The sequence below is a fragment of the Trichechus manatus genome, unplaced genomic scaffold, assembly GCF_000243295.1.
Source record: "Trichechus manatus latirostris isolate Lorelei unplaced genomic scaffold, TriManLat1.0 scaffold00139, whole genome shotgun sequence".
Taxonomy (NCBI): domain Eukaryota; kingdom Metazoa; phylum Chordata; class Mammalia; order Sirenia; family Trichechidae; genus Trichechus; species Trichechus manatus.
This window is the reverse complement of record NW_004444075.1, coordinates 7101487-7125020: the sequence shown is the minus strand read 5'-3', so window position 1 is coordinate 7125020 and position 23534 is coordinate 7101487.

The following is a 23534-nucleotide window of genomic DNA, read 5'->3' as shown; positions in this document are numbered from 1 at the left end:
CATGAATCTCTCCTCACTCTCCATTCTCTGTTAGTTTTCTCACTCCATTTGGTGCTTGGCCGAGTTCTTTATCTCTTCATTTGATGTTTTAGGGTTTCAGGATTGCTGTATTCTCTGTTCGGCTTAGTTTTTCAGATCTTTGCTGTGGAGGGATGGCGTGGTGCTTCTGCCTAGAGCACCTTTTTGCTGGAACTCCTAGCTTTCTTTTCTAAAAGCCATGAGGCTTGGTATTCAGACTCAGGAATTTTAATTCTAATGAGAGGCCAAACCTTTGTCTTCCAGGTAGATTACACAAAGAATAAATTAACCCTTTAACTCAGAAATTAAAGAAAATTTTGTTATTTTAACTGCGAGAAACCCAATTCTTTGTTTTATATGCTACTTAACATTAAAACTTCTAAAAATCTCATAAATTAAACCATTAAACTTTAGTCAGACAGATGAAACTTGACCATATCAAATAAATTTCTTTTTCAATAAACCTCTTAAAGGTTGTCTTTGTTATATATCTCTTACTGTGTATCCCTTTAAATGGCAAAAATGAACACACTCATTAGCAGACTTAAATATATATATCTGTCTGTTCTTTCTCTTGTGGCATAAAAAAACAATGTATATAAGCTTAAATTATGAAAAATATCTATTAACTCAATTTAATATCTGTAAGTTACCTAAAATACCTTTGGAATTATTTTAAGCCTGTATACCATAAAACATAACTGTTGTTGAAAGAAAAGTCTTTTTAAACATTCTAAGATTTCATTCAACTTTTACTACTTCTCATATTTTCCCCAATCTAATTTTAGCCCTTAAAGATTTTGTCAACTGGCTTTGGAAATCACAGTCTCTGCTCACTTGACCAATTCATTGATATGGATATAACCTTACGTGTTTGGCTACTGTTGGAAACATTTTTCCAGGCCACTTCAGGTGTGTCTCATTGTGATTTCTATTTTTTTTTTTACTTCTTAAAGTTCCCCTATAATAGAGAGAACTTGTTTACAGTTCTATGATTAGGATCGACCCAATTTCTGATAACTATAGCAAAGCAGCAGTTTTTCTTATCTTTTGTCTTAAAAGAGTCTCCACCTAGCTGGAAAGGGGTCTTTCAAAAGAGTCCCTGGAGCTACAGGACCTTGGAGACTGGGAGGTGGGGGATGAAGAGGAGTGATCCTGCCCCTCCCTCACTGTCTTGACTCATGGAATACATTTACATACAATACATTTACATATGTTTAAATTGAGGGAGGCATTTTGAAAGACAAAAGATAGTTATTTTCTTTCTTTTTTACTGTCCTGGAACTGCTACTTTAAGACAAAACTATCCTTTTTCCTTAAATAAAACACATTTAATATAATATCTAGTTTAAGTTACTTAAAAAGATTTCACTTTTAAGACTGACATAGTATAAAACATAAAAATCTTAGTGTACTTTTCAAATAGACCAATTTATATCAAAGTTTCTCTAAGTAGCTATTAAAAATCTAAATCATAAGACAGACACAAGACGCTGTTTTTTTCTGGATGAAGAAGGAACTGAGGTTCTATGACTAGCCTTACAAAACACAGCAATTCTTAGCCATAGCCAGGAATCTAATACAAGAAAAACTTAGACACAATGTTCTAGACCAGAAGCAAGCTCTTAGAACAAAAGGAGACAGAAAGGCCACATAAACTCACCAGATAATACCACACAAAACAAGGATATGGGGATCCTAGTTTCTTAAAGTGTATATAGCAATTTTTGGCAAGATCGACTCAATTCAATGGAAAAAACAGGTACAGAACTATCACTTCTCCCTTAAATATCAAAACACGGGTCAGGAGCTGTCACCTCCCCCTGAGAATCTGGCAAAACAGGCAAGAGCTGCCATCTCTCCCTGAGAATTTGGCAAAACAGAGCACTATTTTCCAGGTTTTCTCTGAGCCACAAAAAGGTCCGAATTTTGCAGCCTATAGTGACTCACAGCTCTTTGAAAATAGAACTACCTCTTCAAACGCCCGAATCCAGGCCTAAACTGTAGTTCACTTAAAGAGTTACTGAATGTCTCTCTTAACCAAACGATCAAGCAAAAATCTAAGGAAGATTCTCCTTAATCAATTAACCGGTTTTACAAACAAATATGCCAAACAAAACTTAAGAAAACATGAGAAAGAGAACAAAGAATAAGCAAAGGTTCATTTTCTGAGAGCATTCACCCCGTCAGTGTCGAAGGGACATGGAGTGGGAACACTTGGGTCCAGAAGATAGGACCTTTCTTTGCCAGCTTCTGCTCTGCAGTCCAGGTCTCTTCGAAATTGACTGGATTTGTAGCTTCAGATCCTGCTCACAGTGCCATTAACTGTTGAAGGGGAAAAACATCACAAAGTTTAGTAAAGTTAAAAAGAAAGTTTTATTTGGCATATTCAAAAGGACAAAAGTGGGAAGCGGACAAGCGTACTGCCACAGCCATGTCTGCCCAAGTCCAGAGAATATTACAGAATACGTAAGAATGGGAAAATGGACAAGCAAGCTGCCACAGCCATGTCTGCCTAAATTCCCCAAAAACCCCAATAAAATTTTTAAAATGGAAAGTATTGCAATATCTTTAAGTGGTGAAAGTTAGTTAACTGTCCCTATAATGCCCATACTACCTAGGCCTAAGGAGACTCAGGTAGTCTGGTGATTGCCTTGATTGTTGGTTAAATTGGGTATACCAGCAAAGAAACCATAATCTCCTATGCATTCTTACTATGGGTGGCTAAATATAGATTCCACCACAAGCATATATTTCCCTTTGGTTGAACTCATAAAATGTAACCTCAGTCTAGGCTATGGGAAATATCTGAGCAATTGCATTTGCTGCTTACAGTTATGTTTGACTTAATATTTAAATAGTAGCAAGTATCTTATGATTCATAAGAAAAGAATTCTGACAGATGGCAAGGAATCTAGACTTTAGAATGGTGACTTAATACCAAAGCCCACTAAATGGAAGATCTAGAGGAGCTTAAGCATAAGCAATGACAGTCACAAATGTCTTAGGAAATGGAGTGAATATGCCTTCAGTGACGAAGTATAAATAAAACCGATGATAAGGAGCTTAGAAAATAAAGAAAAGAAAAGAAAAGAAAGACAAGGGAAAAGTAAGAGGTGGAAAAATTAATAATCAGTATAGATTACCCCTCATATAAATTATATAGTTTCAAAATATTCTATCCAACACGTATTTCTAAACCTTTATGCCTCAAGGGTCTAGTACAGGAGTTGGCAAACTATGGTCTGTGAGGTCAAACCCAGACTCCCACCTATTTTTATAAACAAAGTTTATTGGAACACAGCCATACTAATCTATGACTACTTCTGTGCTACAGTGGCATAGCTGAGTAGTTACTACAGAGACTATATGCTTCACAAAGCATAAAATATATACCATATAGCCCTTTATGGAGCTCTGGTGGCGCAGTGGTTAAGAGATCAGCTGCTAACCAAAAGATTGGCAGTGTGAATCCACCAACCACTACTTGGAAACCCTATGGGGCAGTTCTACTTACTCTCTTCTGTAAGGTTTCCATGAGTCAGAATTGACTCAACGCCAACGACTTTGGATTTTACGGGTTCTTATCACCCTTTATGAAAAAAATTTGCCAATCCATGGTCTAAGGCTTTGGATTCTACTTCTGTAAGGGAGATACCTGGTTTCTACCTATATATTTCCAGCAGCCTTTGTGACAAAACAAAACAAGGAACAAAAAACATGATCTTGATTCTAGTCAGACAATAATTCCCTTTTTTTCCCCTTGACCTATATGCATAAGGAATCTAAAATTCCATGTGGAAGTATCAGCTTCCAGTACTTATCCTCTGATACAAACATTTTTCCATTATGTACTATGACTTTGCGAGGATCCCTAGTGGAGCAATGGTTAAGCACTTGGCTGTTAACCAAAAGGCAGATGGTTTGAACCCACTAGCAGCTCCATGGGAGAATCGACCTGGTGATCTGCTCCCAGAAAGATTGCAGACTAGGAAACCCTATGGGACAGTTCTACTCTGTCATATGACACACACAAAAACAACAACTATGATTTTGGATCATCAAATCCAGATTTGTGATGATGGAAATTAAAAATAAATGTTGGGTGTCATCAGGGTCTACCATTTTTATTATTTTGGGTTGTGATTAACCTGTTGCTGTCTAGTTGATTCCAACTCACAACAATCATATAGGGCAGACTGCCACATCTTTCTCCTGCAGAACGGCTGGTGAGTTTGAACTACTGACCTCTTAGTTAAGAGCCGAGCATGCTTAAGCACTGCACCACAAAGCCTCCTTTTGGTTATGATTAGCATGTTAAATACACCCTCTCCTTACTTATTTACATGATTAGGTTCTATTATGGATTGAATTGTGTCCCCTAAAAATGTGTGTCAACTTGGCTAAGCCATGATTCCAAGTATTACGTGGTTGTCCTCCATTTTGTGATCTGATGTAATTATCCCATATGTTGTAAATCCTACCCTCTATGATGTCAATGATGCAGGACTAGAGGTAGTTATGTTAATGAGGCAGGGCACAATCTACAGGATTAGGTTGTATCTTGAATCAATCTCTTTTGAGATATAAGAGAAAGAAGTGAGCAGAGAGAGGAGAGGAACTCTTACAACCACAAAAGAATTGCTGGGAGCATAGTGCATCTTTTGGGCCTGGGGTCCCTGTGCTGAGAAGCTCTTAGACTCAGGGGAAGTCTGATGACAAAGACCTTTCCCCAGAGCCCAGAGAGAGAGAAATCCTTCTGCTGGAGCTGGTGCCCTGAATTTCAGGTTTTTAGTCTCCTAGACTGTGAGAGAATAAATTTATGTTTGTTAAAGCCATACACTTGTGGTATTTCTATAATACCAGCACTAGATAACTAAGACGAGTTCCAAAGACAAGGTCATTTATCAAAATCAGCATTATGCAAAACTGAAGGATTACCACATCAGATCACAAAATGGAGGATGACTACATCATTACATAACTGCCAAGTTACAGCATTACATAACTGCCAAACCACTGAGAATCATGGCCCAACCAAGTTGCTACATAAAACTTAACCGTCACAGCCAGTGTTACTCTTGCCTTCCACCTCGACATTCTGTACTGCCAAGTGTACATCATTAATGAGCAGAATAGTCAGATAGTAGATTTTTTACTATTGTTATAAATGTGAAATGTCAGATAACAAGACAGTCAATACGTGAGAAGAGGGTGCAGATGTTTGTAGCTCTGTTTTCTGTGTATAAAATAGATTGGATCTATGGAATCCTGGTGTTTGAAGGAAGCCATATGACTAGTTTAGGAAATGAGTTTTGATTGGAAGTGTAATATACCACTTCCGGGTTACATTGAATTACCCCTGTGAAAACTTCAGGGTCATCTTCTGCCATGACAACCAGCTATGTTCAAAAAAGTGCATACTCAAATATCCGGTTTCAGCTCTGATATGTAAAGAGCTTGTAAGTCATTACTCCAGTCCTCACAAAAACAACAACAAGAAAAATGTTAAACAAACTGAAAATCAATGATTTTTCTTACATCCATCAGAGAATTAAAATAAACCTCAAAAATTTGAGAGACAGGTAAGTACAGAAAATTACAACCAAGATCAACTTCTCTTCTAGCTTCTAGTGGTTGCTAACAATCCTTGCTGTGCCTTGACTTGAGGCTGTGTAACTACAGTCTATGTCTTTATCTTCACATAGCCTTATTCTGCGTGTGTCTGCTCTGTATCTCCAATCTCTCTCTCTTTATAACACCAATCATTGGATTTAGAATCCATCCTAATCCAGTTCGACCTCATCTTAAATTGATTACATGTGCAAAGACCCTGCTTTCAAATAAGGTCACATACACAGGTAGTGAATGGTAGAAATTCAGCATCTGTTTTTAGGCAACACAATTCAACCTACAACACAGGGCTATATATTTGTACAAATTATATTTGTCCAGTTTATGCATTTATAACTTAAGAAGCAACCAATAAGCAACATCAAGATAAATGGAGAAAATATCGAAGTTGTCAAGGATTTCATTTTACTCGGATCCACAATCAATGTCCATGGAAGCAGAAGTCAAGAAATCAAATGACATGTTGCATTGGGAAAATCTGCTTCAAAAGACCTCTTTCAAGTGTTAAAAATCAAAGATATCACTTTGAGGACTAAGGTGCCCCTGACCCAGGCTATGGTATTTTCAGTCATCTCATATGCATGCAAAACTTGGGCAATGAATAAGGAAAACAGAAGAAGAATTGATGCTTTTGAATTATGGTGTTGGCAAAGAATAGTGAATATACCATGGACTGGCAGAAAAAATAACAAATCCTTCTTGGAAGTATAGCCAAAATACTCCTTAGAAGCAAGGGTGGTGAGACTTCGTCTCACATACTTTGGACATGTTATCAGGAGAGACCAATCCCTGGAGAAGGACATCAAGCTTGATAAAGGAAAGGGTCAGCCAAAAAGAGGAAGACCCTCCACAAGATGGATTGACACAGTGGTTTGCAACAATGGGCTCAAACATAACAACAATTGTGAGGATGGCTGGCTCAGGACTGGGCAGTGTTTCATTCTGTTGTACACAGGGTCGCTATGAGTCGGAACTGAGTAAACAACAACAATTTAATAAAATTTAAAAAAAAGTTATTTAACTCAATAAATAACATGAAAAATTCATACTGATAAGGCAAAAAAAAAAAAAAAAAAAAAGCTGTTGCCATCAAGTCGATTCCAACTCATAGGAACCCTATAGGACTGAGTAGAACTGTCACATAGGGTTTCCATGGAGTGGCTAGTGGATTCACGCTGTCAACCTTTCGATTAGTAGCAGAATGCTTAACTACTGCGCCACCGGGGCTCCATTAAGGTAAATAAATGACAAAAATGCATTTGGAATCAACTCGACAGCAACTTTTTTTAATATACTACATGTAAAAAGTTACTGTAAAACACATGTATTTAATAATGACTTTATCTGAAAGCTGTTGTGAACTAATGAAATTGGTCCTACAATTTCAGCATTAGTGTTCCAAGATTTTTTCTTTTTGCGATGTCTTTTGTTATTGTTGTTTATGAGTTATTTAAATGATGTATTGTTAGTTTATCTGTTATGCCTGCCTAAAATATATTAAAATGAGGGCAGGAACTTCACAAACTACTAAAGCCCCTTCAATCATGCTTTTATGATAACTTTAGTGAAAATAACATTAATAATTTCTGAATTAACAGAATATATGAGATCATCAAGGAACTGGAATTAGACCCTAGTTACTAAAAATATCAAAACACTACACTGGGGACAAATAAATGTAAATATTTAAAAGGTGATATAAACCTCAATGCATTTGTTTGACTAAAAAATCTTCTCTTCTAGAGAAAAGTACTAAGGATTTGTGTGACAAATTTTAGGCTTAATAAGATACAGGAAATCCAAGTACTTATAAACAATCTTTACCTTCCTCTAAGTAAAGAGATTCTGGAATTCGATCTTCAGGTTTGACAGAACTCTGTGTGTCTGAATAGTTACTTTTAGTCCGTTTTCAAAACATTGACTGTCCCAATTGAGAGCTATGTTCCAGCTTCTAACTGTAAACAAATGTTTTGTATTTTACATTTGTCTACTATATTTTAGTTGAAAAACAGTAAATATTAAATGTTACATACCCAGTTCTACTCTTATTGACAAGCTATATGACAATTATGTTAGTTAAAACATAAAGGATCTCCCCCCCATATATATGTCTTATCTATCTATTATTTTAAAACATCTAGAAAATAAAATGAAAAAGTAAGCACTCATTTTGTTAATCAGCATGGATAGAAAAGGTACAGACTGAAAACAACTGGCTTTCACTTGGAAAATTACTGTGGATGTTAAAACGTATTTAATCAAAAAGTCTACATTGCCATTTTTTCATTCTTTTAGAATATAACTGCAATAAGGATGTCAGGATATCAAAATACTGATCTTGGAGACAAAATGCATATGTACAACTTGAGGAATTAAGATCTCAGTGAGAATGTAGAGGTAATTGCAGAATTCAGCTCTGTACAAGATTTGAAAAGTAAGGAGAAAAAGTACCTGGTTTCTCTATTGTCCTGTGTCAGCCATTGGCACAGTCCTTATTCTCGTCTCTCACTGCCTGTTCAGAAACAGACAATACTGCAGCTGTGCTGATTTCAGTCCTTGTGCTTTCCGAATCTTTCCTTTAATTCATTCTATAGTTCATTTTCACTGGATAACAAGTTTTTTTTTTTTTGGTAAAGGTGGGAAAAAACAATTCTATTATCACTTTCTAAAATACAGTTCTACACCTAGTGCTCGAATGTCTTACAATGGAAGGATATAAAAGTTAGGCTGAGAAAATGCTATTGAAAGAATTTTACCTTTTTTGGAAATTTATTATCATATTTACTTAAACTTTATTTAAATAGCATCAAAATATAATATTTTAAGGTTTTCCTGTGGTCTTTTTAATAAAAACCTGTTCTATAATAAGTCCATAGTTTTCTCGTATTTCCGCTCTCACTTATAAAGGAAAAGTCTGATCAGTTTTATAATTCTGAGCCCAATTTACATAAGCTCTTGTGTAAATATAAGACAATGGTTTCTGGGGAAGGTTAAATTGTCCTCTCTTTCCTAAAATCCAAATATCGTTTTCTATAACTGATTGGATTCTAAAGGGTCTCATTGTGAAAACAGGAAAATAAATTTTTAAAGGCTTATCTTTTAGAAGTTCAAGAGTCTATAAAGTTTAACCAAATGGAGAGGAAAAGAACGTAGCAACGATTCTCAAGGCATGGACTTTCTCATTATAGACAGAGTCAGCTTCCCCAAGCACTCCTTCCTCTGTCATCTTATTCATACATTTCCACATTCTCTTGTCCTCTCCTTACTAGTTCTAAGCTAAAAAACAAGTATAAATGCAATGTCAAAGAACTTGAGAATATCTGTTCCCAATGTCTCTCTCTAGATACCCAGTAAGTGCTCATAGTGGTTGTCATGGATTGAATTGTGTCTCCCAAAAATATGCGTATCAGTTTGGCTAGGCCATGATTCCCAGTATTGTGTGATTGTTGGTGCTTGGCCACTTATGAGAAGGTGTTACAATTTCCACAAATTAAACTATATATTTTTATTGTTAATTGTTTTGTAATAAACTAAGTTTCACTCCTTCTGTGCCCTCTGTATCCCACTCCTAGATAAGTCACCATAATCTCAATTGAAAATACAACAGTGAAGATGGACAGAAACTCTGCTTTTGTGGAGACTTGGTCTTATACAGAGTAACAAGTCAAGGCAAATATTACATGTAAAGTATGAGTTCTGCTAATGTAAATTACCAAAAAATAGGCAGCACATATACATTACCAAAACTTGGTGCTGTAGAGTCGATTCCGGCTCATAGCAGCCCTATATAACAGAGTAGAACTGCCCCATAGGGTTTCCAAGAAGCGGCTGGTGGATTTGAGCTACCAACCTTTTGGTTAGCTGACAAGCTCTTAACCACTTCACCACCAGGTGCATTAAGTGCACCTAAACTGGTAATAATGTGATAAGGGTTTGACCTCTGGCACTGGTAAGATCTAGAGCTGTTTCCCCTATACATAGAAAAATGCAGGGACTTGGTCTGGCTGTCTGGAGCTGCTCTACTGTCCACAGGATGGCTTGTTTAGCATCGACAGATGTAAACAGTGCCACAAGGAAAATGTATGGTTTGAAGCGCAATCAAAAACGAGTTCAGTTTTGCTATTGTAGATTTTTACCAATCAATCGACTATTTTAATCTTACAACTGTAAGAATAATGCACTATAGAAATTAGCGTAGACAAATTATGTCTTTATTGTCATTGTAAAATTGTAGGTCCATACACTTCTCCAAATAAAGCAACTTTGTATTTGTGAATTTGGTTTTATTTAAATTATCATGCCATAGAAATGAATTTTTTTGGTGTACAGATCTACAAACTTTAATATGTGTATAAATTCATGTAACTATCACCAGAATGATGATACAGAAAAGGTTCAACACCCCAGAAACCTTCTTCATACTATCCATTCTGCTATGCTTAACTCTTTACAACCACTAATTAGTTTATCACAATATTTTTGTCTTTTTGAGAACACCAGAAAAAGAAAATCCCACAGTTCATAGTATTTTGAGTGGTTTCTTTCTCTCAGCATGATGTATTTGAGATTCATTCAAGTTGTTACGAACACCGATCGTTCATTCTTTTCTTGTTAAAAATACCATATGTTTCTATTGAATTTATCTGCATCTTTGTAAAATCAATTTGCTATATTTGTATGGATCTAACTTGGGACTCTCTTTTCTATTCCTTTAATCTGTAGCTATCAGTTTGCCAGTACCATACTGTCTTAATAACTGTGGCATTATAGTAACACTTGAAATAGGAGAGTGTAATTTATTCTTCTTTTTCAAAATTATTTTAGTCATTCTAGTTCCTTTGCCTTTCAAGATAAATTTTTGTTTAAATCCACAAAATAATTATTGGAATTTTGATTGAAATTGCATTAAATCCACAGGATAATTTGAGCAGAATTAACATCTTTACTATACTGAGTCATCCACTCCATGAACATGATACATCTTTTCATTTATTTAAGTTCTTCTTGAGACAATGTCAAATTCAACTATAGTCCTACATTTATCATTCCTTGAGATTTTCTACATATACCATCATATTGTTTATGAATATGATCAGTTTTATTTCTTCCTTTCTTATATGTATAATTTTTATCTTTTTTCTTGCCTATTATACTAGAGAGGACTTTTGGTATCGTGTTGAATAGGAGTAGTGAGAGAACATCTTTGCCTAGTTCTCAGAAGGAAACAATTTAATTTTTCACAATTAAATATGCTCATAAACCAAAGCCAAACCAAACCTATTGCCATAGAGAGGATTCTGACTCATAGCGACCCTACAGGACAGAGTAGAAATGCCCTATAGTGTTTCCAAGGCTGTAATCTTTACAGAAGCAGACTGCCACATCTTTCTTCCACAGAGAGGCTCACACGTTCCAACTACCAACCTTTTGGTAGGAGACAAGAGTTTGACCACTGTGCCACCAGGCCCTTTCAAATATAATGATTGCTGTAGGTTTTTGTGGCTGTCTATTGCCACATCATCATAAATAAATGCTGGATATTGATCATTTTTTCTAGATCAATTGATATAATCTTATAGTTTTCATTTTTTAGACTAGTAATATTGTTGATTGCATTGTTTGATCTTTGAATATTGTGCCATCTGTACATTCATGCTAGTTGTAGTTTGTTATTCTTTTTTGAATTAATTGATTTGAGTTGCTAATATTTTGAGGATTTTTTCCTCTATATTTAAAAGGAATATTGGTTCATATTTTTCTTTTTTTTTTTTTGTCCTTTCTTGACTTTAGTATTATTATTTGGGAGTAAAAAAAAAGTACGGAAGTGTTCTCTTTCCTTCAGTTTTCTGGGAAAGATTTTATAGAACTTATGTTTTGTTCTTTCCTTGAAATATTTAATAGAATTCTGCAGTGAATACATCTCAGCTTGGAGATTTATGTTTCAGAAGATTTTCAACTATAAATTAAATTTATTTAACAGTTATTAGTGCAGATTATCCATTTAATTTGAGTTAGTTTTGGTAATTTCTGGCTTTCAAAGATTGTTCCATTATGTCTTAGTTATCTAGCGCTGCTATAACAGAAATACCAAGAGTGGATGACTTTAACAAAGAGAAATTTCTTCTCTCACAGTCTAGGAGGCAAGAAGTCTGAATTCAGGGCATCAGCTCCTGTGGAAGGCTTTCGCTCTCTGTGGGATCTGGGGGAAAGTCCTTGTCATCAATCTTCCCCTGGTAGAAAAGCTTCTTAGCACAGGGACCCTGGGCCCAAAGGACGCACTATTCTCCTGGCTCTTGTTTCTTGGTGGTATGAAGTTGCCATGCCTCTCTGCTTGCTTCTCTCTTTTATATCTCAAAAGAGATTGACTTAAGACATAACCTAATCTTGTAGATTGAATTTTTGCCTCATTAACATAACTGCCTCTAATCCTGCCTCATGAACATCACGGAGGCAGGATTTACAACACATAGGAAAATCACATCAGATGACAAAATGGTGGACAATCACACAGTATTGGAACTTATGGTCTATCTGATTGACACATATTTTGGGGGACATAATTCAATGTATAACACATTGAATCCAAGTTGTTGAATTATGTGTATAAAATGTTCATAATATTCCCTTATTATAATTTTAATGTCTGTATGCCGGTAGAGATATCTCACATCATTAATTTCTGATATTTGTAATTCATAAAGTCTCTCTTTTATATTGGATTGTCAATATCATGCTATGAGATGCTGAATAGTTTTTAAATACTAAGTAGAATGTTTGTTTTTGTTTTACCAAGTTACTGACTTGATTAATTTCAAGTTTCAAAACTCAGCCCACCTTCTGAGGACTATAGTTCCCATGTCAGTTCAGTTTTCAAAGACTTTACCTTGCTGTTAGGATGACTTAGGTGTACACCATCTGGCGGCCAGTACGGGAACTTGGTAGTGATCTATGTATTAACTCAGTTCTGAAATTCTTCGCTATGTTTGTGTTTAGCTACTGTCTTGCACATGTGCAGCTAGGGAGGAAGCCTAGGAGTTCGTAAACAACTTTATGGGGTTGCTTTTCCAAGATCCTTCCTCTCCAAGATCCCCCATTACTTTGTTTCCCTGGAGATCCCCTTTTCCATTCTCCCACAAGAAATCTGGGGTTTTAGTTACCCTGCTCTATCCCTTGCTTCATGACTGTGTTGGTGTTTGGGTCAAGTGGTGGGAGGACAAAGAGAGAGGAAAAAAATGGGAATTTGTTCCACCCTCTTAAGATCATAGCTTCATTAATTATACAAAAAACCAAATCCATTATTGCTGAGTCAATTCCACCTCATAGTGACCCCATAGGACACAAAAGAATTGCCCTATAGGGTTTCCAAAGAGCAGCTGGTGGATTTGAACTGTTGACCCTTTGGTTAGCAGCCAAGCTCTTAACTTGGAATTATAAATCACTGATAATTTTGTCTTCTGTGGACTCCTGTAGTTGCTGCTGATGACACTATGGGATTCCTTGGGAGATGGGGCACAAGATGACTGAGAAATGAAAATAAAAATTCCAGGGTTCTCTGCACTCTCTTTGAGGATTAGCAGTACTCTTTGCCACTCCAAGCCAGAACTAGAGGGTTTCTCCTAGAGTTCTGCTGGTGAACCCTGTGTCCTCTTCTGGGTCAGGTGGTGTTGAAATTCATCCAGGGGATTCTGGATGTAAAAAATGAAAGAAAAAGGTAACTCACTGCCAGTTCAATGGCATTTTGAATTCTGTATTCTTCTATGATTTACCTGATGCTGTTTATTTTTCAGAGTCTTTCATGGATTCTGTTCATATTTTATAGCTGAATTGATCAGGGAGAGACAGGAGGAAGTATGCCTACACCATTTACTTGGAACCATAACTCCCCACTGAAACAAATTCTAATTCAAGTTTTTAAAACACGTAGTTTCTATATTGTGTCAAAGAAGAAAAGTCTATAAGCAATTTATTTGCTCTGAGACAGGAAATTCAAGGTGCTAGGGGTGGTTTCCAGAAGGTTTCTATTAGGAAAGGATGCTGTTATGGATTGAATTGTGTCTCCAAAAAAATATGTTTTATAAATCTTAACCCCTATCTGTTGGAAACCCTGGTGGTGTAGCGGTTACAACTTCAGCTGCTAACCAAAAGGATGGCAGTTCGAATCCAGCAGGCACTCTTTAGAAACACTATGGGGCAGTTCTACTCTGTCCTGTAGGGTCGCTTTGAGTCAGAATTGACTCTGTGGCAACGAGTTTGAGGGTTTTTGTTTGTTTGTTTGTTTTTTAACCCCTACCTGTGGTTATAATCCTGTTTGGGAATGGATTTTCTTTGTTATGTTAATAAGACGGTATTAGTGTAAGAAGTGTCTTAAATCAATCTCTTTTGAGAAATAACAGAGATTAAACAAGCAAGTGAACAAGCAGAGATGGTGGAAGAGAGATGCCAAGTCACATGAAGATCACCCAGGAACATAAGTTCAGAAGAGACAAAGGACCGTCCTCCAGAGCTGACAGAGAGAGAAAGCCTTCCTCTAGAGCTGGTGACCTGAATTTAGATTTCTAGACTCCTAAATGTAAGAAAATAAATTTCTGTTTGTTAAAGCCATGCAGTTATGGTATTTCTGATATAACAGCACTAGATAACTAAGATAGATACCTAGGCTGAGTCTTGAAGAATGACAAGTGAGCCTATCAAAAAAAAAAAAAAAAAAAATCCACAGTGAAGAGAAGTATGATTCAGGGAGACAAAGGAGGTTAGTTAAGAACTGGAGTGAAGAAATGTATTCTACATTAAAAGAACAAAACTGTGATAAGTTAAAGTATAGAACCTACAGGATAAGAAAGGAGGATGGTGAGAGATAAGGCTGAGGAGGAAAACATTATAACCATCGCCTAGCCTCACTTTCCCTAGTTTCACCTTGTTAATACCATCTTTCTGTCAGTACTAACCCATTGCCTTTAAGTCAATTTTGACTCATTGAAATCCTATAGGACAGAGTAGAACTGGCCCATAGTGTTTTCAAGGAGTGACTGGTGGACTCGAACTGCCAACCTCTTGGTTAGCAGCAAACTCTTAACCATTATCCCACCAAGGCTCCTAGTAATAGCTGTACAAAACTTTGCCTCAGATTCAACTTAAACTCCAAAATATTTCCTGATTCTCACAACTCTAAGCACTTTCTAGTTACTGTTATTCTCTCTATCACTTTATATCCGTTAAATATAGTATATTATGATTTTAGCCCTTTCTTTAACTTATATGTGTGCGTTATCTTCCCTCCCCAGACAGATCCAGTCCTCCATGTCTTACATAGTTATTGACACATAGTTGTCACCTTGAATAAGGAGATTGAAGGCATGAATGTAGAATGGAAATTTTGACCTTCAAAGTCTCAAAAAATTCTCACTGGGGACTACTTTGTTGGTTACATGTTATTTTCTTAAACCGATAGTTCTAAAAATATGATCCTCCATATATTAGCTTTTTGATATGTACATAGAATTTATTGTTATCACATTGGCTCTGAACTTTAGCTTTCTCTACCAAACACAGTTGATTATTTTCTGGTGCTTCTGACACTCTGGCCCTGTCACTTAGTAGCTATCCTGGGAAATATGCCTAAAAATTTATCCCAGCCACAAATTCCCTTTAATTTCTCTCTCTTCTATTAGAATAACAGTCTCAGAAATAAATTACAATTTAGGAACTCAATTACAAATTACCATGTTTAGTTAATTTAGATGGAGCCCCGGTGGCATAGTGGTTGAGAGCTCCGCTGCTAACTAAAAGGTCAGCAGTTCAAATCTACCTGCTTCTCCTTGGAAGCCCTATGGGGCCATTCTACTCTGTCCTATTGGAAAGTTTTTAACAATATAAAATACAGATTATGATATACGTAGACATATATTATTTACATACATATTTATTTTGTCAGAAAAGTAATTCTGACAATATTGATAATACATATGAAAAAGTTTGATCTTTATAATTTCAATTACAATTTGCAAAATGGTAAACCGTTCTAAGTTAACCATCTGTAAGTTAGAGGGTGCACTATACATGAATGTATTTGGAATGACAAACGTATTTTAACATAACTGCATATTCACTTTGAACTGACTTTGGTCTTGACTAAAGTTGTTGCTGTTGTGTGCCATCGAGTCAATTCTGACTCATAGTGACTCATCACCAGGTCTTTCTTCCGCGGAGCACAGCTGATGGGTTCAAAAGGCCAACTTTTTGGTTAGTGAAACAGTGCGCTTAACCATTGTGCCATCAGGGCTCCTTTAACTAAAGTTAGTGGTCTAATTTTCTATCATCTTTTATAAACAGTTATAAGAAGTAAAATTAGCCCCTTACTTGATACATAATGTGTTCCTGAAAATAAATATGAAAAGTGAATATGCCAGAACAAAACATTCCCATAAAGGGGGGCAGGGAAGCCCCGGTGACACAGTGTTTAAGTGCTTGGCTGCTAACTGAAAGATGAGCAGTTCAAATCTACCAGCCACTTCACGGGAGAAACGTGGCAGTCTGCTTCCATAAAGATTATAGCCTTGGAAACCCTGTGGGGCAGTTCTACACTGTCCTATAGGGTTACTATAGTCAAAATCAGCTTGACAGCAACAGGTTTGGTTTGCAGGTATAAAGGGGGCGAAGGATGAAAATACAGAAATTTGCTATAACATTTCAACTTCTGCATAATCTGAAAATATATTTTTTAAGCCTAGCATACATGCTGTCATATATTCTTTATCTTCTTCTACATATTTAATACAACACATACTAGTTTGAAAATTTTATTTCAAGAAACAATTAATTAAAAAAAAATGAGTAAAATGGGATTTTAAAAGATAAAATACATCCCGGACATTAAGGAATTAAGGAATAGAAAAGTGTTAGTTTTCAGATAAAATTAAGAAGTGATGTAGTCTTGAACAGTAACCATAAATGACAGTCACTGAAGGGGTGAGGCATTCTGGGAATGTCTTTTAAAGGGGAACTAGCTTGTCTGGATTACTTCTGCAGTCTTTCGCCCCCGCACTTTTCTGCCAGCCTGGAATATGGAGGAAACGCCTTGCAGTCATGAGAATGAACACCAACCCTAAGGATGGGGAAGCAGAAATATACAAAAAAGGCTTGAGACTCTTCTGACTTCAGTGGGCTACTGCATAAGCCCTGGACTGCTCACATTTGGGCTTTTGTAAATTGTAAAAATAAACTTCTTATACTTAAGTGTCTTAGGCTGTGTTCTCTAGAGGAGAAAAACCAGTGCAGCGTATAAATATATAGAGAGATTTATATAAAGGAAATGGCTCACGTGGTTGTAGTTGTAGATGCTGAAAAGTCCGATGTTCATGGATCAGGCTGGAGGCTTCTCCTGACTCACATAGCCACAGATGCTGGCAAATCCAAGATTGGAAGGTCAGACGGCAGGTAAGCTGCTTACTCAAGTCCCAAGAACCAGAGGTCTGATGAACAGGAGCCAACCACAGGATCCAGAGTGAGCAAAAGAGAGCAAGCCTTGCCAAAATGTCCACTATATTGGATGAAGGCCGCACCCTCAAGGAAACTCCCTTTCAGCTGATTGGCTGTTCACAATAGATCTCATCATGGAAGTGATCACATTATATCAGATCTCATTATGGAGGTGATTACACCATTAAAAAGCTGCCCAACTGCATCATAACTGCCAAACTACTGAGGATCATGGCCTAACCCAGTTGACACACAACTTTAAACATCACAGTCCACCCACAGTCAACTTGACACCTGTGTATGTCTCCTTAAACCATACATAATCTCTGAAAGAAGATAATAATAAAGTCATACTTGCACCTAACATGATACAACTAACACATGTACAACAAAAATGCACTAGCCCTGTTTACATCTGAAATATATAAGAAAACAAAATATTTGATGCACAAAAACAAGGCAGAAATACCATAACAATTACAGTCCTCACTTCTGCAACTGGTCACATGGTCATACCTGGTATTTAGAACTACCTTCTTCCACCACCCATTCCATATTCTCTTTGCCTTTAGCAAGTACTACAGATGGTTGTGGTTCTTTGCCTGGTGGGGTGACCCAAAGCTTCATTCCTGAAGGGTCTGGGCCATTAGTAGTCATATCAGAAGTGGGTTGCTGTAGTTTTCCATTGACTTAAATCACAGGGTAAGGTAGTACTAAGAAACACCCTAAAGGATCTCCTTCATTCCAGACATACTATTCTTTATCTCCATTATGTAATATTAAGCTGATTTCCTCTGGTTAATCGGGATCAATCACACCAGCCAATATGGTAACTCCCTTCTTTGCCTGTTGATCCAGAGGCATAAGAAGCCAAAAGTAGCCGGGTGGCATTCTTAGCTTCAATGGAATCAGTGATGTGTCTTAACTTAAGTTCAATAGAATTAGTTATGTCTCAGGTGGGAGCATTTCTCCCTTTGGAACTAAGACCTCTAGACCCACAGAACAAAGGGTCGCAGGGACAGAAAGCAAAAATTTTGCGAGTGGATCATGAGGGGTAATAGTGAGAGGTTCTGCTTCCATTTCCACCCCTTTATTCCTCGACCCATAAATCCTCACTATGGGAGAAACAGCTCTATATTTTGCATGCTGGTTTAGAGCATATACAGCCCCCTGGAGAACAGTGCCCCAACCCTGTAAGATATTGTCACCTAGCTGGTGTCGTAATTGTGTCTTTAGAAAGCCATTCCATTGTTCTATCAAGCTGGCTGCTTCAGGATGATGGGAAACATAGTAAGACCAGTGAATTCCATAGGCATGGACCCATCGCCACACTTCATTTGCTGTGAAGTGAGTCCCTTGATCAGAGGTGGTGCTGTGTGGGATACCATGATGGTGGATAAGGCATTCTCTTAAGTCCACGGATGGTAACTTTGGCAGAAGCATTGTGTGCACAGAAGGCAAACTTGTATCCAGAGTAAATGTCTATTCCAGGAAGAACAAAACATTGCCCTTTCCATGATGGAACTGGTACAATGTAATCAACCTTTCACCAGTTTTCTGGCTGGAGGAATGGTGCCATATTGGAGACAGTGTTGGTCTCTGCTGCTGGCAGATTGGACACTCAGTAGTGGATATAGCCAAGTCGGCCTTGGTAAGTGGAAGTCCATGTTGCTGAGCTCATGCATAACTTCCATCCCCGCCATCGTGGTCACTTGGCTTCTGAGCCCATTGGGCAATGACAAGAGTGTCTAGGGAAAGACAATGACTAGTTTCCATACAACGCATCCTCCTATCGATCTGATTGTTAAAATCCTCCTCTGCTGAGGTCACCCTTTGGTAAGCATTCACATGAGACAAAAATATCTTCAGTTTTTGGCCCATTCAGAGGTCTAGCCACGTACCTCTTCCCCATACTTCCTTGTCTCCAATTTTCTGGTCAAGTTCATTCCAAGTTCCTGACCATCCAGCCAAACCATTGGCCACAGCCCATGAATCGGTATACAATTGCACATCTGGTCATTTCTCCTTCCAAGCAAAGTGAACAACCAGGTGCACTGCTCAAAGTGCCACCCATTAGGAAGATTTTCTTTCAGCACTGTCCTTTAGGGAGGTCCAAGAAACAGGCTGTAGTGCTGCCACTGTCCACTTTCAAATGATGCCTACATACCATGCAGAACCATCTGAAAACCTGGCATGAGTTTTCTCTTCCTCAGCCAACTGATCCTAAGGAACTCCTCATGAGGCCATAGGTACAGACTGGGAGATGGATGGTAATGTGACAGGAGTGGAGACCATGGGCATTTGGGCCACTTCCTCGTGCAACTTACTTGTGCCTTCACATCCTGCTTGGGACCAATCTCATATATACCACTTCCATTTAATGAAGGAGTTCTGCTGTGCACGTCTAACTTTATGGCACTATGGTCAGACAACACCCAGTTCATGATGGGCAGCTGAGGCTGCATGGTGATTGGTAACCGATGGATAAGTGTTCAATCTCTACTAACGCCCTGCGACAAGTCAAAAACTATTTCTCAAAAGGAGAGTAGTTATCTGCAGAGGATGGCAGGGCTTTGTTCCAAAATCCTAAGGGTCTGTACTATGATTCACCATCTGGGGCCTGCCAAAGAATCCAAACAGCATATCTATCTGCCACTGACACTTTAAGCACCATTGGATCAGCCAGATCATATAACTTAAGTGGCAGAGCCACTTGCATGCAGCCTGAACCTGTTGCAAAGCTTTCTCTTGATCTGGGCCCAACTCAAAACTAACAGCTTTTTGAGTAACTTGATAAATAGACCAGAGTAGCACACCCAAATGACAGATATGTTGCCTCCAAAATCCAAAGAGGTCCATTAGGCATGGTGCTTCCTTTTTAGTTGTGGGAGTGACCAGATTCAATAACTTATCCTTCACTTTAGAAGAAATATCTGATGTATCTCAAAGCACTGAGCCCTTAGAAATTTCCTCAGAGGTGGAAGCCACCTGAATTTTTGTCGGATTAATTACCCACCCTCTAGCACGAAAATGTTTTACCAATAAGTCCAGAGTTATTGGTACGTCTTCCTTAATAGGTCCAGTCGGCATACTGTCATCAGTGTAATGGACCAGTGTGACATCTTGTGGAAGTGAAAGGTGATCAAGGTCTCTGAGAACTAAATTATGACATAGTGCTAGAGAGTTGATGTAGCTCTGAGGTAGGCAACTGAAGGTATACTGCCAGCTGAAGGTAAACTGCTTCGGATGGTCCTTCCATACAGGTATGGAGAAAAATGCATTAGCCAGATCAATAACTGCCTACCAGGTACAAGGAGATGTATTAATTTGCTCAATCAATGAAACTGCATCTGGACAGCAGCTTGCAATTGGAGTCACCACCTGGTTAAGTTTTCCATAATCCACTGTCATTTTCCAAGATCCATCTGTTTTTTGCATAGGTCAAATAAGCGAGTTGAATGGGGATGTGGTGGAAATCACTACCCTTGTGTCCATTCAAGTCCTTGATGATAACAGTAATCTCTGCAATCCCTCCAGAAATGCGATATTTGCTTTTAGTTTACTATTTTCCTAGGTAGGGACTGTTTTAATGGCTTCCACTTGGCTTTTTCTACCATAATAGCCCTTACTCCACTTGTCAGAGATCCAATGTGGGATTTTGCCAGTTGCTGAGTATATCTATTCCAATTATGCATTCTGGAACTGGGTCAAACACTACAGGATGGGTTCAGGGACCATGGACCTACTGTGAAATGGACATCAGCTAAGACTACATTAATAATGTGACCTTCATATGCACGCACTCTGACTGATGGGCCACAGTGATGCTTTGGGACTCCTGATATTTGTGTCAATTCAGAGGGAGTATCCAGTAATCCCCCAAAATTCTGATTATTTCCTTTTCCGGAATGAATAGTCATTCTTGCAAAAGACCATAAAGCCCTTTGGGGAAGACTGGGAGAAAGATTAACAGTGTAAGTTTTTGGCAGTATAGTTGGATCCTTCCTGAAGAGGAACTAGTCTTCCCTTCATTGAAATTGGCTTAAGTCTGGGATTTGATTGAATGGTCATGACTCTCTATTCTGGTGATTTGATTTAGACTGCCATTCACTTCACCTAGAATTGTACATATTAAGTAAATTTGTAGATTTCCCATCTGTTCCACTCCTAGGGACACTCATAAGGCCATATGAGTCATAATATTCTGATTACTGCTTTGACTCTGATGTTCATGAAGGTAACCACCCCTACCTTTCTTTGCCGATTGAGTGCTGCCACTTGGCCCCTACCACCATGGGGTCCAATCAGCCCCATGGTAGTTAGGTGTCTTAATTCAGTTAGGGCAGTTCCCACTGTCAAATAGGACTTACATAAAATAGCAGTCACAGCAGTCTTCAAGGATGCGAGGGTGTCTTCACAAATTTGTTCCTCTACACTGTGGTAGAAAGTGTGTCCTCTGCACACTCCATGTGTGGGTCTGTGGGTCTAAACTGATAACTCCACTTTAGCAGGCCAATTTCCCTAAGCCTTTAGATACCTTCTTCTACAGTATACCAGGGCAGGTCTGGTACTCTAACTTGATTTAGTGAAAGCTATTACATAATCCATGCTTCAGCAACCCAACCAAATAAACTATTAGATAGTTTTCTAACCTCTCCAGCTGAAACACTGAATGAAGAATCTGTGCTTAATGTGCCCATATCAATGAACTCAGACTGACCTATCTTTACTTTCTTTGCACCATTATCTCACACCCTAAATTGCCATTCCTACACATATTCCCCAGGTTTCTGTTCATGCATATTAGAAAATTCAAATAGTTCTTTTGGAGTGTAGTGTACCTCTTCCTGGGTCACACTTTGTTCTTCACCTTTTGGGGCTTGCTGGGATTTAAGTCTAGTTATAGATCTAGAAGCCAAAATGGGTGTCAGGGATGTGTTTTGAAAACATTTAGCATTGTCTTGTAAGACATCTGCCTCAGGCAATGACCCAAGCAATGACTCAGACAAAGGTTCTTCAGACACAGCTGGGTTAATCTCATCAGATGTTTGTGGAGGGACTAATGATTTTACTGGGGAGAGTGGCTTAGCAGACATAGAGTAATCTCTTCAGAAGGGAATGAGAGGGCTGGTTCTGTTGGCAGGAATGATTCAATGGAATTTAGGGGCTCAGTGTCCCCCATTTCCTGATTATCTGCCCATATGTCCCCTTCCCATAATTGAAGATCCCATTTCTTCCCAACAAATGCCCTCACTTTAACTTCAGACAACACTCGAGGTTGGGAATTCTGTTGGCGTTGTAGTTCTGCCACTCTTATGATAAGACTCTGGATTGAGTTTTTGGCAGTATCAGGTCTGTTACTACAAGAAATAAGGCTTTTTTAAAGGCACAGCAGAAACTTTGAGGTTGTTTATGTGGTGCTTGTGCTTTGACTCGGAAGCTCTGAACTCATCTTTTTCTTTCACTAGTTTGTCTAGTGAAAGTAGGACAAACCAAATAGCTTCTTAATACTTTTCATTATGACAAAATTGTAGAAAGATATTAAATATGTGACCACCCAGAACCTTGCCTTTCACCAATACCTGATCTATTGGTGGTGATATTTTGCATATTTCTTTTGCCACCATGTGCCATCAATTATCAGTGCCCACTTTACTGCTAGAAGCAGAGAAATTAACATCACTAAGACTAATCAGACTTAAGAACCAATTTAGAAAACTCATCCTTAAAATCTTATTTCCCTAGATCCTCCCCTGTTACCAAATGTCTTAGGCTAGGTTCTCTAGAGAAGCAAAATCAGTGCAGTGTGTAAGTATAGATAGAGAGAGGTTTATACAAAGGAAATGGCTCACATGGTTGTAGAGGTTGGAAAGTTCCAAGTTCGTGGGTCAGCCTGGAGGTTTCTTCTGACTCATGTAGCCACAGGTGCTGGCAAATTCCAGATCAGAAGTTCAGATGGCAGATAAGCTGCTAGCTTAAGTGCCCAGAACCGGAGGTCAGATGAACAGGAGCCAGCTGCAGGATCCAGAGTGAGTAAAAGCCGGCGAGTCTTGCCAAAAAGTTGACCTATATTGGATGAAGGCTACACCCCCAAGGACACTCCCTTTCAACTGACTGGCTGCTCACAACAGATTTTATCATGGAAGTTATCACATTACATCAGATCTCATTATGGAGGTCATTACATCATTAAAAAGCTTCCCAGCTACATCATAACTGCCAAAACACTGAGAATCATGGCACAGTCAAGTTGACACATACCTTTAACTATCACATTAAGTAAGGAGCCTTAGTGGCACAGCGGTTAATTGCTCGGCTGCTAACCAAAAGGTTGGCAGTTTGAATCCACCCTGCAGCTCTACAGGACAAAGAACTGGTAATCTGCTCCTGCAAACATTAGCCAAGAA